The sequence below is a fragment of the Sus scrofa genome, chromosome 1, assembly GCF_054392235.1.
Source record: "Sus scrofa isolate SSC_HxYL_T2T_F1_AM1 chromosome 1, Sscrofa_HxYL_maternal_Yorkshire_Landrace_v2.0, whole genome shotgun sequence".
NCBI lineage: Eukaryota > Metazoa > Chordata > Mammalia > Artiodactyla > Suidae > Sus > Sus scrofa.
In genome coordinates, this window is record NC_139383.1 from 181,625,538 (window position 1) to 181,643,900 (window position 18,363).

At 36.1% G+C, this 18,363-nt stretch overlaps 1 long non-coding RNA gene and 1 pseudogene across 2 annotated transcripts in view; one reads left to right on the top strand and one right to left on the bottom strand.

The window, feature by feature from the left end:
* Nucleotides 1–16,957, top strand: part of LOC146406899 (elongation factor 1-alpha, oocyte form pseudogene) — a 131,163-nt pseudogene extending 114,206 nt beyond the window's left edge.
* The window catches only part of LOC146406898 (uncharacterized), a 465,910-nt gene that overhangs the window by 272,054 nt on the left and 175,493 nt on the right, over nucleotides 1–18,363 (bottom strand). The gene's annotated exons all lie outside the window — the stretch shown is intronic.

Below are 18,363 nucleotides of genomic sequence, written 5' to 3' on the forward strand. Positions count from 1 at the left end.
CGGGAGTGTTCCTTCTTCTTTAAATTTTTGGAAAAGTTTAGGGAGGATGGGTTTAAGTTCCTCTTTGTATATTTGGTAGAATTTCCCTATGAATCCATCTGGTCCTGGGCCCACTCTCACCATTTTTATTCAACATAGTTTTGGAAGTCCTAGCCACAGCAATAGAACAAACAAAGGAAATAAAAGGTATCAAAATTGGAATAGAAGAGGTAAAACTGTCACTGTATACAGATGACATGATACTATATATAGAAAACCCCAAGGACTCAACCCCAAAACTACTCAAACTAATCAATGAATTCAGCAAAGTAGGATACAAGATTAACATTCAGAAATAAGTTGCATTTATGTATATTAAAAATGAAATATTAGAAAAGGAATATAAAAATACAATACCTTTTTAAGTTGTAAGCAAAAAAATCGAATACCTGGGAATACACCTGACCAAGGAGGTGGAAGACTTATATGCTGAGAACTATAAAACATTCATCAAGGAAACTAAAGAGGATGCAGAGAAATGGAAAGATATTCCATGATCCTGGGTTGGAAAAATTAATATCATAAAAATTGACACACTAGTCAAAGCAATCTAGAGATTCAATGCAATCCCTATCAAATTACCCATGACATTTTTCACAGAACTAGAACAAGCAAGCCAAAAATTTATATGGAACCACAAAAGACCCAGAATTGCCAAAGTAATCCTGAGAAACAAAAACCAAGCAGGGGGCATAACTCTCCCAGACTTCAGGCACTATTACAAAACTACAGTAATCAAGAGAGTGTGGTACTGGTACCAAAACACACATACAGACCAATGGAACAGAATAGAGAACTCACAAATAAACCCAGATACCTATGGTCAATAATCTTTGACAATGGAGGCAAGAATATAAAATGGAAAAAACACAGTTAAGAAGATTTATTAACAAGTCAACAAATAACAGATGCTGGAGAAGGTGTGGAGAAAAGGTACCCTCCGACACTGTTGATGGGAATGTAAATTGGTACAACAACTACAGAAAACAGTACAGAGGTACCTCAGAAAACTAAATATAGCACTACCATATGATCCAGCAATCCCACTCTTGGGCATACATGCAGACAAAACTTTCACTGAAAAAGACACATGCACCTATATGTTCACTCCAGTACTCTTTACAATAGCCAAGACATGGAAACAACCTAAATGTCCATCGACAGATGACTGGATTAAGAAAATGTGGTATATATAAGCAATGGAATACTACTTAGCCATAAAAAGAACAAAATAATGCCATTTGCAGCAACATGGATGGAACTTGATACTCTTACATTGTGAAATAAGACAGAAAAAGACCAATACCATATGATATCACTTATATCTGGAATCTAATATACAGCAGAAATAGACATTTCCACAAAGAAAACTCATAAACTTGGAGCACAGACTTGTGGTTGCCAAGGGGGAGTGGGATGGAATGGGATGGACTGGAAATCTGGGGTTAATAGATGGAAACTTTTGCATTTGGAATGGAGAAGCAATGATATCCTGCTGTTTAGCACTAGGGACTTATCTAGTCACTGTAATGGAGCATGATGGAGGATAATATGAGAAAAAGAATATATATATGTGTGTGTGACTGGGTCATTTTTCTGTACAGAAGAACATCAGCAGAATAATGTAAAGTAACTCTAATGGAAAAAATGAAAAGCTTAAATAAGCAAATAATAAAAAAAGATTTCCAACAAACAAAATTCCAGGACCAGATGGCTTCACGGGTGAACTCTATCAAACACTTAGTGAAGAGTTAATAACTATCCCTCTGAAACTATGCCCAAAAATTGCAGAGGAAGGAACACTACCACACACATTCTATGAGGCCACCATAACCCTGATACAAAACACAGACAAAGATATGACAAAAAATAAAATAAGACAGGAGAGTACTGAACAATTAGATGCCTGGTCTTATCTTTCTAATAACTCTTTCCTCAGTTCTTTATGTAAAGAGGAAGTATAGGTTTAATGAAAACTACAATGATTTCAGAGGCAGAGTAAATATGAGATATGAACAGTATGAATATTGGATCCAAAATATTAATCAATGTTTGGCTTAATCTCAACCAAATAATGTATGCATTAACTTACATTTAAATTATTGTATTTAATTAAATCTCCATTTAAGATTGATATCTAATGTTGATTTATGCCCACTGTTACCCATTCATTGTCTAAAAGAAAGATGAGTGGAGAGTTAGGGGTACAGATTTGGTCTGAGGGTTGAGTCCTCCAAGCAATTATGGGATTAATAAAGTTTAGTCAACTTATTCTCTGTCTCATTAGTGTTTTCCACATAAATTCTTAAATGTATTTGAAATTACATGATCATTCCTTACCTTTTTGCCTGAAGATCCAACTGTATTAGAATAATTTTCTTTTGTAGGTTTTGACGTAAATGACGCCAATGCAGAATTGGATACCAAAAATATTTTAAGCACAATGGTATTTATACAGACTCCCCCACCCCCAGTAAATGTTATTTTCTTTCACGATAACTAGCATATGTTTAATATGTAGTTCATGCCAGATTCACAGAGGTAGAGAGTGTAGTCTTATACAGAACCCCTCCCTGTGGTTTGCCAAGAGTGGAATACAAAAGTCTCACTATGACATACCCTTCTTTTGCAAATTATTTTAAGTATTTTTATAACTTTTGATTTTTCCTCTATCAAATCCTTCTATAAAGAGGCACTAGAGAACTGGTATAAACTCCAATTATTCAAAATATTACAAAGCACACTTTGTCTTTTTAAGTCCGCACTCACAGCGTATGGAGGTTCCCAGGTTAGGGGTCAATCAGAGCCGTAGCTGCAGGCCTACACTACAACCACAGCAACACCAGATCCGAGGCACATCTAAGCCCTACACCACAGCTCATGGCAAAGCCTGATCCTTAGCCCACTGAGCGAGGCCAGGGATCAAACCTGCGTCCTTGTGGATACAAGTCAGATTCGTTTCCCCTGAGCCAAGATGGGAACTCCCAAAAGATACTTTATATGTATAACCCCCTCAAAGTCCCCCTTGATAAGAATTCATTTAAATAGGAAGAAAAATAAAAATTAAATAACTTCCCACAAAGCATTTATTTAATGAGACTTTCAAATACAGTTTGATTTATTTTTAAATTTTTTATACAATAATTTTTATTTTTTTCCATTATAGCTGGTTTACAGTGTTCCATTAATTTTCTCCTGTACAGCATGGTGACCCAGTTGCACATACACATATACATTCTTTTTTCTCACATTATCATGCTCCATCATAAGTGACTAGACATAGTTCCCAGTGCTACACAGAAGAATCTCATTGCTAATCCATTCCAAATGCAATCAAAGTTTTAATATTTAAGAAAAATAAGAAATTTTGAGATTATAATTTATTCAAATTCTTTAACATAAAATTCTTATTCAGCTCGATCTGTCTCGCATGATAGGTTCTTTTCAGTCTCTAACTGTGTAATAAGATCAGGTGATTTGGTTCCCTTGAGGTCCTTTTCATAAGCTAAACTGTATTTTTTCTGCATGTGGAATTTCTTTCTAGCAGGTATTCTATAGCCCTAATATATGCTTCACACAGTAGCCACATCTGTTCCACCACAGGTGAGATGAGCAAAACTTCTACAGAATTGCTCAAACATTCAATAAAACAGTTAGGCAGATGTCTTTGAGTTTCTTTGGTGTACAGTTTTGTTTGATTTCATGCTGATTATGCAACAGACAACTGCTGAATGTGCGCAATGGTGAAATATTATTGACTATTTTGAAAAGCTGAATTTAAATTTCAAATCCTTGTTTTACAGCTGCTTACATAATATGCCTAAAGAGAATAAAAGTTGAAAGATTTGACTCTTTAGATAGTTGTATGTAAGAAAAGTGGGCAATCATACAAAGCTTTATATAGCACCTACATATTATTAGGTATGTCAGTACTTTAAAAATGTGGCTTCACATTCAACCAATGGTATCATTAAAGAACAGTGGGACTTGATAGCTAATACTGGTCTATTTTTACCTGCTAAGATAAAAGAGAGATAAAGAATCTCATTAAAGCATCTATATCTTTTCCCTAAGCTATCTTGATAATGGTGAACAGAACCTGTGGTTCCCCTTATAAGACACAAATGCTTAGGTAATAGCTAAGAGTTAGGTGAACAGTGTTAAATTCTCTTAGTCTGAGTTATTCTATATATAACTAAATGGATGAATGGCTTAGCATTGACGCCAACATGTTTTTTTAATAATATCAGACACATTGTTATGTCCTTACTCTGATAGGATTTTAACTGTCTGCATAGCATTTTCAAAGATAAGAGAAAGTCATCTTTAAGAATTCATATTTTTTAAATGATTGCCTTTTATACTGAGCTCTGAAATGTGATGCTCAAACTTTAGAAAAAATATAGAAAAAATCTTCCATATTGTTTTTCACCTTGTATGCAGATAGTGTGGATTGTACACACTTTTATGAAATTACAGTTATTCTATAGTTTCTTTTCCTCTGATTTGTTCATGCTAATAATATGCAAACCAAGGGGTTCTGTTTTTATTAATTAAATATTCAACATTTACTTCATCCTTGAACATTCTATACTTGAAAATAAAAAATAAAACAAAACCTTACCTAAAAAACAATCCTTAAGTAATATATACTTTAATTCATTTAACAAATATGTATTAAGTGCCTCTGCTTTGCTAGTTACTACTCTCAAAACTGAGAACATAACAGAAAAATTTTTTTATCATGGAATTTATATTTTGGTGAAAGTTAGCAGTAAGATTCAAAGATACATGCAAATTTGGTATCTCTGTATTTTCTATGATTGTATTTAAATAATACAATTATATATTAAAACATATAAACAACATCTTGTAGATGGCAGTGAGTGAAATGTAGAAAAATATAGAGGGGGACAGAAGGCAAGCTAGGATTGGGGAGTTAAAAGACTTTTTTATTTCAGCATCAAATACTTTTGTAAAAATAATTTTGAATATGAGAAAACTGTCTCTACTTAGTTTTGCTACATATATATGTATGTATATATACTTAAATATATATGTGAATATGACTATATAAATTAAGTTCCTCCATGCTTTATTCTGTACAAATACGTCAACAAATTTGTTCTCTTGTACTTCTAGGGAAAATGTTTAAAAGGTATGACTTTAGAAGAAAATCTGAGTACAAACAGCAACTATGAGATTAAAATTTGCTTTCTCCTAAGCAATCTGGTAATTTGGGAGCCAGATTTAGGAGGAGAAATACAGAAGGCTGACTGGTTACTGGTAATTTTAGATACTTTAAAGGAGAATTCAAAATCTCTGAACTCAGTGAAATTAAGTTCAGTATGAAAACAAATGAAGAATAAATCATGTCTAAGGGACTGGGTCTATGAACAATCCCAGAGAAGACATGAAATAGGGTTAGAGGTCTGATCTAGAAAAACTCTCCAGACTGGGGGCTTTTTATAAGCCACATCCATCTCAAGGCTACTGAGAGGACAGCACTGGTTGGAACATAAAATATGGAGGAATATCAAGACTTCCATGTAAGAGGTCTGAAGAATTTCAAAGCAGAGCCTCAGGGTCACCTCAGAGCTGAGAAAAATGCTACTCACAGACATGTTCTTGAACTATGACCCTGACACAATCTGGGTAACACTTCTCTGTATTATTTTTTTATTTATGCTATGTTCTTGTGAAATGTATTTGTTAAAATTGCAAAATTACATGTATTAAATGATCAACACAGTAAAAAGAATATGTAATCAATCAAGCACAATTTTTAGACATCGTTTAAGTATTACATAAACAGAATTCCTATAAAAACAGCTTTTCTAAATACTCTTCAATGAAAATTAATCTAAATCTTACCTGTTATCTGGTAATAAGTTATATTCTAGAATAAATTCATAAAGAATAATCCTTTCTTTGGTCATACCTGTGGCATGTGGAAGTCCCCTTGGCCAGAGATTGAACCTGTGCCATAGCAGAGACCCAAGCCACTGCAGCGACAATGCCCAATCCTTGACCCACTGTGCCTTAAGGGAGAATCTAAAATTTTATTTCCACAATAAAACCTAACTGATAGCAATTTCATGCTTCTTCATAAAGTGAACAAAACTTTAGTGTTTCTAAAATCACTTGAGGCTTCAAGTTCAGAGTGTACTCAAAAATCAGGAAATTTTATATTATCCTTTTCAGTGAAAAAGCTGGTTAAAAAGAATGGGGGAGTATTTTAGTATACAAACATAATATATATCCATAGATGTATGCACACACCACCAGGATCTAGAAGTTTATGCATTAGTGTATTAATAGTTACTTCCCTTGGTGGATGTGGTTATGGATATTTTGATATGATTTTAATATTTTCTGTAACAAATCTTTTTTAATAAAAGGAAATAAACAATTTAAATGATAGTCTAGGGAGAGGACTGTGAGGAATCCATTCTATAAGAAAACTATAAGTTGTAAACATTTCCATACTAATGTGAGATATGCTTGTCTGTTTTGTGGTTAAATGGTGGTTATGTTTCAATGAATGCACTGCCCAGACTGCCCATGTGTCCTGACAGCACTAATTCACTGCTATTGGTCCTATTATAGAATAAAGAATCTTCATTTGTTTTTTTTCAAACCAGCTAATTTACAATTCTCTCACCACAGATCATTAATTTCTTCTCTAAAGACTAACCAGAATTTTCACGTTGTTATTAATAATTGCAGGAATCCCATAACAATGCTTTTATTCCCAACTGCTTATAAAAGTCATCAAATATTTAAATATTCTAAACTGTTAAAAAAACAATAACCCCATAAAACCCTACTATATAACAGCATACAATAACTTTCATTCCTAATATGCCACTTTTTTCCTGAACATTTTGCAATACCATGGCAGAGAAATTATTTAACTACAAAATGATGATTTCAACCTTCATTTTTAAATACTTATATATGCTTCCTAAAAATAATTTGATAAAGTATTCTTGTGCTATATTTGAGTTATCTTTAATAAATTATTGCGGAAATTTAATTTCTAAAAACACAACTTTTGCTACAATAGACTCCTCGTAAAGTATGTTTCAATAGCTTATAAGTGGGAAAAATAATTTTGAAACTTGCCAAAATTTTGTCTCCAAAGATCAGTGACCTTAATATTAATGAACAATGTGACTCTTTTGCAGAAAAATGTTGATTTTCACATCAACAAAATAAAATTCACATAAAAAGGGAAAAAACTGCACACTATCTGAAGTGATTCTGAATACATATCCTCATTAGTTAAATAAAAAGGGAAACCTAAAGGGGATAGGTCTTCTGTTTGTATCAAAGAGATACAATTTATCATGATAGAAGACAAATATCCAAGAGGGTTTCAGAGTGAATGACAGTTTCGTATCACTGCATTCTTAAAAAACAGAATTACTCCAAATAACTGAACTGTTGTGTAAGCATGATATATTCACTCACTAAAGATGTTTTACCACTTCTGTGCACAAAGCAGAACTGAAGTAGACAGCATGAAATTAATGTCAGAGACGTATATGCTATACATATGCTCTTCAATTATTACCAGAGGTCTGGGATCTTACTAGAATATGGTAATAACTGAAGAGCATTTATATAGGTTCTTGTTTCCAATTTTTAGGAGAGAAAGTTTCAGTCTCATAGGATTTACTTTTTAGTATTTTGGAAAGTTTAAAGATTTGCTATCATAAGTAAAATGGTATAAGATATAAATTAATTTAGTGTAGCATTATTTCAAATAAGCCCTTTCAAAGTTAGGTAAAAGTGTAATTTATAAGTTTGCAACTACCACACAGAAAATTTGTTGCTGTTGTACAATATGATTCAATCAATTAGATAGTAAAATACGATTTATATGTTGTCAATTAGGTAAGCAGTAATTTGTGGAAGTCTTATCACAGAAGAAAAATGTTTTCATAAATCAGTTTTATTACTATGGATCTGGTTTGGAAAAATTGAAAAGTTCAAAACATTACTCAAAATGTACAATGTTTCACAAGATCATACCTTTGCATGGAATTATTTGACACATTTTATTACTGGCATATTATATATTTCTCTATATGACAAAAGGTTTTTTAAATGATATTCTAGAGATGAGATTAAGATGGCAGAATAGAAGGACTGGAGCTCAACTTTGCTCCTAAAAACAACAAAATTCACAACTAAAGGCTGAGCAATCTTCACCCAAATGGACTGGATACCTTAAAAAAGACATCCTACTCCAGAAGACAAAGAGGCCACACCAAGAGGTAGGAGGAGTGATTATGTGATATAGACAACCCCATTACTCCTGGGTGGGAAGCTCCACAGTCTGGAAACTAACTGGTTCACAGAGAATCACCTACAGGAGTGAGAGTTCTGAGCCCCACATCAAACTCTCACGTGTGGGGATCTGGCATGGGGAGAAAGAGCCCCTGGAGCATCTGGCATTGAAAGCCAGGGGGGGCTTGTGTGCAGGAGCTCCATGGGACTGCGGGAAAAAAACACACACAGACTTTCATGTGCACTGGGTCCCAGGGAAAAGCAAAGTCTCTACAGGAATCTGGGTCAAAACACACTGCAGTTCTTGGAGGACATCCTGGGAAACAAGGGTGGATGTGGCTTGTTGTGAGGGAAGCACATTGAAAGAAAAGCTCTCAGGAACATTCAGCAGCATACCTTCCGCAGGAGGTGGCCATTTTGGGAAAATATGGCCCCACCCATCAGTCAGTGCTAAGAAGCCCCAGGGCAAACAACAATCCAGGTGGGATCACAGCCCCCTTCTCAGTAAACAGGCTACCTAAAGACCTCTGAGGCACACAGCTGCCTCTAATCCCATCCAGAGACTAAGCCCCACCCACCACAGGGATTAGAATCCACTCCACCTACCAGGGGGCAGGCATCAGCCCCTCCCATCAGGAAGCCTACAGCAAGCCCCTCATACCAACTTCAGACACAAGGGGGGCAGACACCAGAAGTAAGAGAGGCTACAACCCTATTATCTGTAAGAAGGTCATGACACCAAAAACCTATAAAAATGAAAAGACAGAGAACTAAAACTCAGATGAGGAAGAAAGGAAAAACCTCAGAAAATCAGCTAAGCAAGGAGGAGATTCTTAGCCTCCAGGAAAAAGAATTTAGACTATTGATGCTGAAGATGATGCAAGACATTGGAAATAAACTGGAGGCAAAGATGGATAACTTACAGGAAACACTGAGCAAAGAGATACAAGATATAAAACTTAAACAAGAGGAGATGCAAAATATAATCACTGAAATAAAAAATTCACTAGAAGCAGCTAACAGCAGAATACAGGAGGCCGAAGAATGAATAAGCGAGGTGGAGGACAGATTAGTAGAAATTACCAATGCAGAACAGAAAAGAGAAAAAAGATTGAAAACAAATGAACAGAGTCTCAGAGAACTCTGGGACAACATTAAATGTACCAACATCTGTATTACAGGGGTGCCAGAAGGAGAAGAGAGAAGGAGACAGAAAAAATATTCCAAGAGATAATAGCTGAAAACTTCCCTAACATGGGGAAGGAATCACTCACTCAAATCCAGGAAGCACAATGAGTACCATATAAAATAAACCCAAGAAGGAACACCCCAAGACACATATTAATCAAACTGACCAAGATTAAAGACAAAGAGAAAATCTTGAAAGCAGCTAGAGAAAAGAAACAACATACAAGGGAACCCCGATAAGGTTATTGGCAGATTTTTCAGCAGAAACGCTGCAGGCCAGAAGGGAGTGGCATGATATACTTAACACGATGAAAGGAAAAAACCTCCAACCAAAATTACTTTACCCAGCTAGGCTCTCATTCAGATTTGAAGGAGAAATCAAAACCTTCACAGATAAGCAAAAGCTGAGAGAATTCAGCAACACTAAACCAGCCTTACAACAAATGCTAAATGAACTTCCATAGGCAGAAAAGAACCAGAGAAGAACGAAAGAAAAAAGAGCAACAAAAACAAAAAAATCCAAAGTAATTAATAACATGGTAACAAGAACATACTTATCAATAATTACCTTAAAGGTTAATGGACTAAACGCCCCAACCAAAAGACATAGACTGGCTGAATGGATACAAAAACAAAACCCATACATATGCTGTCTTCAAGAGACCCACTTCACTTCTAGGGACACATACAAATTGAAAGTGAGAGGATGGAAGGAAATATTTCATGCAAATGGGGATCAAAAGAAAGCTGAAGTAGCAATACTCATATCAGACAAAATAGACTTTAAAATGAAGAATATTTTCAGGGACAAAGAAGGACATTACATAATGATCAAAGGATCAATCCAAGAAGATGATATAACAATTTTAAATATCTACATACCCAACACAGGCTCACCACAATATATAAGGCAACTGCTGACAACCTTGAAAGGAGAGATTGAAAATAACACAATCCTAGTGGGGGACTTTAATACCCCACTTACAGCAATGGACAGATAAACCAGACAGAAAATCAATAAGGAAACACAGGCCCCTAATGATGCATTAAACCAGATGGACTTCATAGACATTGATAAGACATTTCATCAAAAAGCAAGAGAATTCCCATTCTTCTCAAGTGCACATCGAACATTCTCTAAGATTTATCACACCCTGGGCTACAAATCCAACCTCAGTAACTTTAAGAAAACTGAAATCATATCAAGCATCTTTTCTGACCACAATGCTTTACAAAAAGAATAGTGTGCAAAAAACACAAACACTTGGAGACTCCACAACATACTACTAAACAACCAATAGATCACTGAAGGAATCAAAGAGCAAATTAAAAAATACCTAGAAGCAAATGGCAATGAAGATACGACACTCCAAAACCTATGGAATGCAGCAAAAGCCGTTCTAAGAGGAAAGTTTATAGCAATACAAGCCCACCTCAGGAAAGAAGAAAAAGCTCAAATAAACAAGCTAACATCACACATAAAGCAGCTCGAGAGAGAAGAACAGACAAGACCTACAGTTAGTTAGTAGAAGGAAAGAATTCATAACTATCAGAGCAGAAATCAATGAAATAGAAGCAAAGAAAACCATGGAAAAGATCAATGAAGCAAAAGCTGGTTCTTTGAAAAGATCAACAAAATGGATAAGCCCTTAGCCAGACTTATCAAGCAAAAAAGAGAGAGGACTCAAATCAATAAAATTAGAAATGAAAAAGGAGAAGTAACAACGGACACCACAGAAATACAAAGGATCATAAGAGACTACTACATGCAACTATATGCCAATAAAATGGAAAACCTAGAAGAAATGGACAAATCCTTAGAAAAATACAACCTCCCAGGACTAAACCAAGATGAAATAGAAAAGATGAATGGACCCATCAGAAGAACTGAAACTGAAACTGTGATTAAAAAACTTCCAACAAACAAAAGTCCAGGACCAGATGGCTTCATAGGCGAATTCTATCAAACATTGAGAGAAGAGCTAACACCTCTCCTTCTGAAACTATTTCAAAAAATTGCAGAGGAAGGGATACTCCCAAACGCATTCTATGAGGCCACCATCACCCTGGTACCAAAACCAGACAAAGATTCCACAAAAAAAGAAAACTACAGGCCAAATTCACTGATGAACATCGATGCAAAAATCCTCAACAAAATACTAGCAAACCACATCCAACAATACAATAAAAGAATTGTACATCATGATCACGTGGGATTTATCCCAGGGATGCAAGGGTTCTTCAATATCCGCAAATCCATCAGTGTGATACACCACATTAACAAACAGAAGAATAAAAACCATATGATCCTCTCAATAGATGTGGAAAAAGCCTTTGACAACATCCAACACCCATTTCTGATAAAAACCTTCAGAAAGTGGGCATAGCGGGAACCTACCTCAACATGATAAAGGCCATATATGACAAACACACAGCAAACATCATTCTCAATGGTGAAAAGCTGAAAGAATTCCCACTGAGATCAGGAATAAGACAAGGATGTCCGCTCTCACCACTATTCTTCAACATAGTTCTGGAAGTCCTAGCCACAGCAATCAGAGAAATAGAAGAAATAAAAGGAATCCAAATTAGAAAGGAAGAAGTAAAACTATCCCTATTTGCCGATGACATGATACCATACCTAGAGAATCCTAAAGACTCTACCAGAAAACTGTTAGAGCTCATCCATGAATTTGGCAAAGTTGCAGGATACAAAATCAATACACAGAAATCAATGGCATTTCTATATACTAAAAATGAAAGAGCAGAAGGAGAAATTAGGGAAGCAATCCCATTTACCATCACATCCAAAAGAATAAAATACCTAAGAGTAAACCTACCTAAAGAGACAAAAGACCTGTACTCTGAAAACTATAAGCCACTGATGAAAGAAATCAAAGATGACACAAACAGATGGAAAGATATATCATGCTCCTGGATTGGAAGAGTTAACGTTATCAAAATGACTATACTACCTAAGACAATCAACAGATCCAATGCAATCCCTATCATATTACCAAGGACATTTTTCACAGAATTTGAACAAAACATTTTAAAGTTTGTTTGGAAGCATAAAAGACCTAGAATAGCCAAAGCCATTCCGAAAAAGAAAAATAGAGCTGGAGGAATCAGGCTTCTGGACTTCAGGCTATACTACAAAGCAACCGTCATCAAAACCACAAGGTACGGGCACAAAGACAGAAACACAGATCAGTGGAACAGGATAGAAAGCCCAGAATTAAACCCATGCACCTATAGCCAACTCATCTATGACAAAGGAGGCAAGAATATACAATGGAGAAAGGACAGCTTGTTCAATAAGTGGTGCTGGGAAAACTGGACAGCCACATGGAAAAGAATGAAATGAGAACACTCCCTAACACCATACACAAAAAGAAACTCCAAATGGATTAAAGACATAGATATAAGACCAGACACTATCAAACTCTTAGCGGAAAACATAGGCCAAACACTCTCTGACATAAACAACCACATCTTCTCAGATCCACCTCTCAGAGTATTGACAACAAAAACAAAAATAAACAAATGGGACCTAATCAAACTGAAAAGTTTCTGCACAGCAAAGGAAACCCTCAACAACACAAAAAGACAACCCACAGAATGGGAGAAAATCTTTGCAAGTGAATCAACTGACAAGGGATTAATCTCCAAAATTTATAAACACCTTCTGCAGCTCCATACCAACAAACAAACAAACAACCCCATCCAAAAATGGGCAGAAGATCTAAACAGACAGTTCTCCAAAAAAGACATACAGCTGGCCAAGGAACACATGAAATGTTCAGCGTCACTCATTATTAGAGAGATGAAATTCAAAACCTCTATGATGTACCACCTTACACCAGCCAGAATGGCCGTCATCAAAAAGTCTACAAACAATAAGTGCTAGAGAGGGTGTGGAGAAAAAGGAACCCTAGTACACTGTTGGTGGGATTGTAAATTAGTGCAACTACTGTGAAAAACATGATGCCTCAGAAAACTAAACATAGAACTACCATTTGATCCAGCAATCCCACTCCTGGGTATCTACCCAGAGAAAACCACGACTTGCAAATACACATGTACTCTGATGTTCATTGCAGCACTATTTGCAATAGCCAAGACATGGAAACAACCTAAATGTCCATCGACAGAGAAGTGTATTAAGAAGATGTGGTACATATACACAATGGAATATTACTCAGCCATTAAAAAGAATGAAATACCAGCATGTTTTGCAACATGGATGGACCTAGAAAATATCATGCTAAGGGAAGTCAGCCATACAATGAGACATCAACATCAAATGCTTTCACTGACATGTGGAATTTGAAAAAAGGACAGACGGAATTTCTTTGCAGAAGAGATGCTGACTCACAGGCATTAAAAAACTTATGGTCTCTGGAGGAGACAGTTTTGGTGGTGGGTGATGTGCTTGGGTTATGGGATGGAAATCCTGTGAAATTGGATTGTGATGATCATTATACAACTACCGATGTGATAAATTCACTTGAGTAATAATAAATAAATAAATGATATTCTAAAATAATTTATATAAAAAATACATGCTATGTTTGCTTTATCTGAAAATGTTCCGGAAAACTTTTTTCATAGTCATTGTTGAAAACATAATTCTGCTTACATATTTAAAAATCAAGCCTATCTAAATTCAAATAAATACACTTTTGAGATAGAATATCTTTTATTTTTTTTTTTTTGCCTTTTCTAGGGCCGCTCCCATGGCATATGAAGGTTCCCAGGCTTGGGGTCCAATCAGAGTGATAGCCACTGGCCTATACCACAGCCACAGTAAGGCCAGATCCGAGATGAGTCTGCAACCTACCCCACAGCTCACGGCATCACCGGATCCTTATCCCACTGAGTGAGGCCAGGACTGAACCTGCAACCTCACGATTCCTAGACATGGTGCAGTGGTTAACATTAGTATGGCGGCTACAGCTCCGATTGGATCCCTGGGCTGGGAATCTCCATATGCCAGGGGAGCGGCCCTAGAAAAGGCAAAAAAAAAAAAAAAAAAAAAAAAAAAATATGAATAAAAGCCTTACCCCTCTTGAATGGGGGTAAAATGTCCAAGTGAAGAAGAAAATATAAGAATTTGTTCATGTATTAATATACAAAGTCCTCTAGGAAAGATATAAATCAATGTTGTCTTTATTTTTATCTTACCCAACTGTTTATAAGGAACTCTCAGTAGTACAAAATTTTATAACATATTTCATAAGCTCTATAAAAATATTTTAAGTATATTTCTTATACTTAATTTTTATTTATTTATACTATTCACAGGGATATTGAAACTGCCTTTAATTTATCTCAAAAATATCTATCTATATTACTCATATATTACTGGCTCAAACTTCTGAATTTTTTATTTATAATATAATATCCCTTTAATAACAAATACCTTCACTGTATCAAATTAACTATCTTGGTTTGTCACTTTTATTTTAAAGTAACAAAATGGTTTTCCTAAGAGGAAGAGTAAGGAAATATATTTTGACTCATACACTGAAGCAACATTCAATAAACAGCTGATTAATAAAGGAATTCACTTTAACTGATATGATTAATTTAATGAATTTTCATTAATAACCTAATCAAACTGCAGGGGGGCTAAAGGTGGCCTGAAAACACAATATTTCGCCAATATTACATTTTAAATTCACATCTAATGCCCTCATATGGCAAATATATACTTTTTAACCACACTCCTTACCACAATCTTGTAGTTGTGACACACATTGCCTTCTAAATGTAGCTGCACACTTTCTTAACACCCCTGGCCCTTGAATTTGTGATACACCAAAAGCTGGGGATACAGCAGTGATAAAGATTCATGCAGGCCATCAAAGACTTACAGTTTTGTGTAGGGGATGGAAATAAAATTTGATAAGATGGAAGAAGCAAGAATATGTATGGTGCTTTGGACCACAAAGTATAGGTAACTTACTCCACAATGGAGGGTCAGGAATATCACTCTGGGGAGTGATATCTAGGGTAGAAAAATATTAGGGTGTGTCATATCACAGTGTATAGGTAAAAGTGATTTCTAAGCAGAGGGCAAAATGCAAAAGGCCTGAAAAAAACATATAACAAGTTTGGAGATGCATACACTTCAGTATGGCATGCAAAGAAAGGGCTCAGAGAACATATGTATGCAGGGAATGGTTCACTAGCCATTCCATTCAAAAGCAATTTTGACTTTAGCTTGAGGGCAATCAGTAGTGATGGTACAATAAGGAAAGAGGATGAGATATGGTAGTGTATGTAATTGAACGTACAGAGTTTCTGCAGGAGTTCATGCTTTAGCAAGAGCATCCTCACAAATGATGAACAATAGTCCAAGAAACAAGATAGGAAGGAAAGAGAGGTTACAAGCTCTTAACTTTTGTAGACAAGATATAATAACTGGGACCCTAATAAAAATAATGACAAGCTGAACAAATTGAAAAGATTCTAGAAATATAAAATAGATAAAATCAACAAGACTTGGTGCTTAATTTTGTACATCAGAGTAAGAAAGAGGCAGAAATCAGGAATATATCCTAATTCTGTTTTGGAAAATCCACAATGCCATTCACTCAAGCAGTAAGGTACAGAAGAAGGTTGAAGAAGAAGATTTTTTTTTAAGTGTCTGATTTCTACTTTGAAGTTACATGCCTGCAGAAAGAGAAAGCACAGAGGTCCTTAGGCAATAGATTATCCAAGTCTGAAGTTGCAGGGTGAGTTCAGGGCTAGAGTTACCCACATGGGAGTAAATGGTGAAACTATAAGCGGTGGATGGGCAGAATAAGTGACATAAACATAATAAGCAGAGGAAAGGCAGTTCATACAAAAAGATAAAAAAAGATAGAGCACCACGAGGCCCTGGCTGAGGCCCTGCCCGGTGACAACGTGGGCTTCAACGTGAAGAACGTGTCGGTGAAGGACATCCGTCGCGGCAACGTGGCCGGGGACAGCAAGAACGACCCCCCGATGGAGGCCAGCAGCTTTGTGGCGCAGGTGATTGTCCTGAATCACCCGGGACAGATCCACGCTGGCTACTCCCCGGTGCTGGACTGCCACACGGCCCACATCTCCTGCAAGATTGCTGAACTGAGGGAAAAGATGGACCGGCGCTCTGGCAAGAAGCTGGAGGACAACCCCAAAGCCCTGAAGTCAGGGGACGCGGCCATGGTGCAGATGGTGCCCAGCAAGGCCATGTGTGTGGAGACCTTCTCCCAGTACCCACCTCTAGGCCGTTTTGCTGTGCGTGACATGAGGCAAACAGTGGCGGTTGGCCTCATCAAGGCGGTGGAGAAGAAGACAGCCACCACGGCCAAGGTCACCAAGGCGGCAGTGAAGGCCAGCAAGAAGTGAAGCGGGTCCTTCCCCCCGCTCTTTAGTTTCCTCCGCAGTCTCCATTCTGTGTATTGATGGAATAATAAAATGAATAATAAAACTGAAAAAAAAAAAGATAGAGATGTAGGATAAGAACTATGAGCATGTAGATATAGTATAGGATTCACTACTCATTTGGAATCAGTACTTTTTATCCAGTAACATGGATTTTCTCCATTAACTCCTCCTGACAAAGGCATCATTAGTTTGTGTCCTAATTCTGATATTTGAATTACTCTCTGACATATAGTCACTCTGCATTTTCTGAAAATAACAGCAACAAATAGAAACACCTGTCACTTAAACAAGAAAAGACTGATTATATCTTTCAATGTAAGTGCAGAGCAGCACAGATCTAGATCGTTAACTGCAAGTAATCTCACTGGTGTTCTCTTAGCTCTTTAAATATCTTTTAATTTATTTATCCTATTTTAGGTATTCAACCTCCAGAGTGCAGTTAGCAAAGGATGTCAAAACTGATTACATGGTTCTAATCTCCAATCCTTTAGATGCAACCCAATTAATTTACACGTCTCATTTATATCATTACTGGAAGACACAGGGTTGCTATTCCGAAATGCTTTTAACACCTCTATTAATTTCCTAGGGCTACCTGTTAGAATTGACAGCAAACTTAGTGGCTTAAAACAACAGAAATCTATTTTCCTATAGTTCTAAAGGTAAGAATTCCAAAACCAAGGTGTTGTTTGGGCCACCTTCCCTCAAAAGACACTAGTGGAAAATATTTTTTGTTTCTTGCAGCTTCAGGCAGACTCTGGCATTCCCTGACTTGAGGTTGTATAACTCCAATCTTTGTCTCCATCTTTACCTGGCCATTTCCTCTGCTCCCCTGTCTCTCTTTTGTTTCATTTATAAGGATTTTTGCCACTGTATTTAGGACCTACCAGGATAGTCCAAAATGCTCTCACCTAGAGATCCTTAATTATATTTGAAAGGACCCTTTTTCAAAATAAGATCACGGTCACAGGTTATAGAAATAAGATGTAGACATATCTTTATTAGATTTCTAGTTTAATTCTATGTAGTCAAAAATAAGCAAAACTGATTGCATAGCTTTGAAGTTTGAAAATGTATCTCAGCCAATTATTTTGTCATTTATTCCAAATGCTCTTTATGTTTGAAAAAAAACATGTATTTTAAATATATATATATAATTGAATATATAAAAGCCATTAAACATTTAACTTCAATTTATCCATTTATTCCCTCCAGTAACATTTTTACCTAAAAATGTTTGTGTTTTAAATCTTTTTATTTTGTTTCATTTTAACTTCATTTCTGGTCTTTTTTTTTTTTTTTTTTTGGCATTTCTTGGGCCGCTCCCGTGGCATATGGAGGTTCCCAGGCTAGGGGTCTAATCGGAGCTGTACCCACCAGCCTATGCCAGAGGCACAGCAACGCAGGATCCGAGCCGCG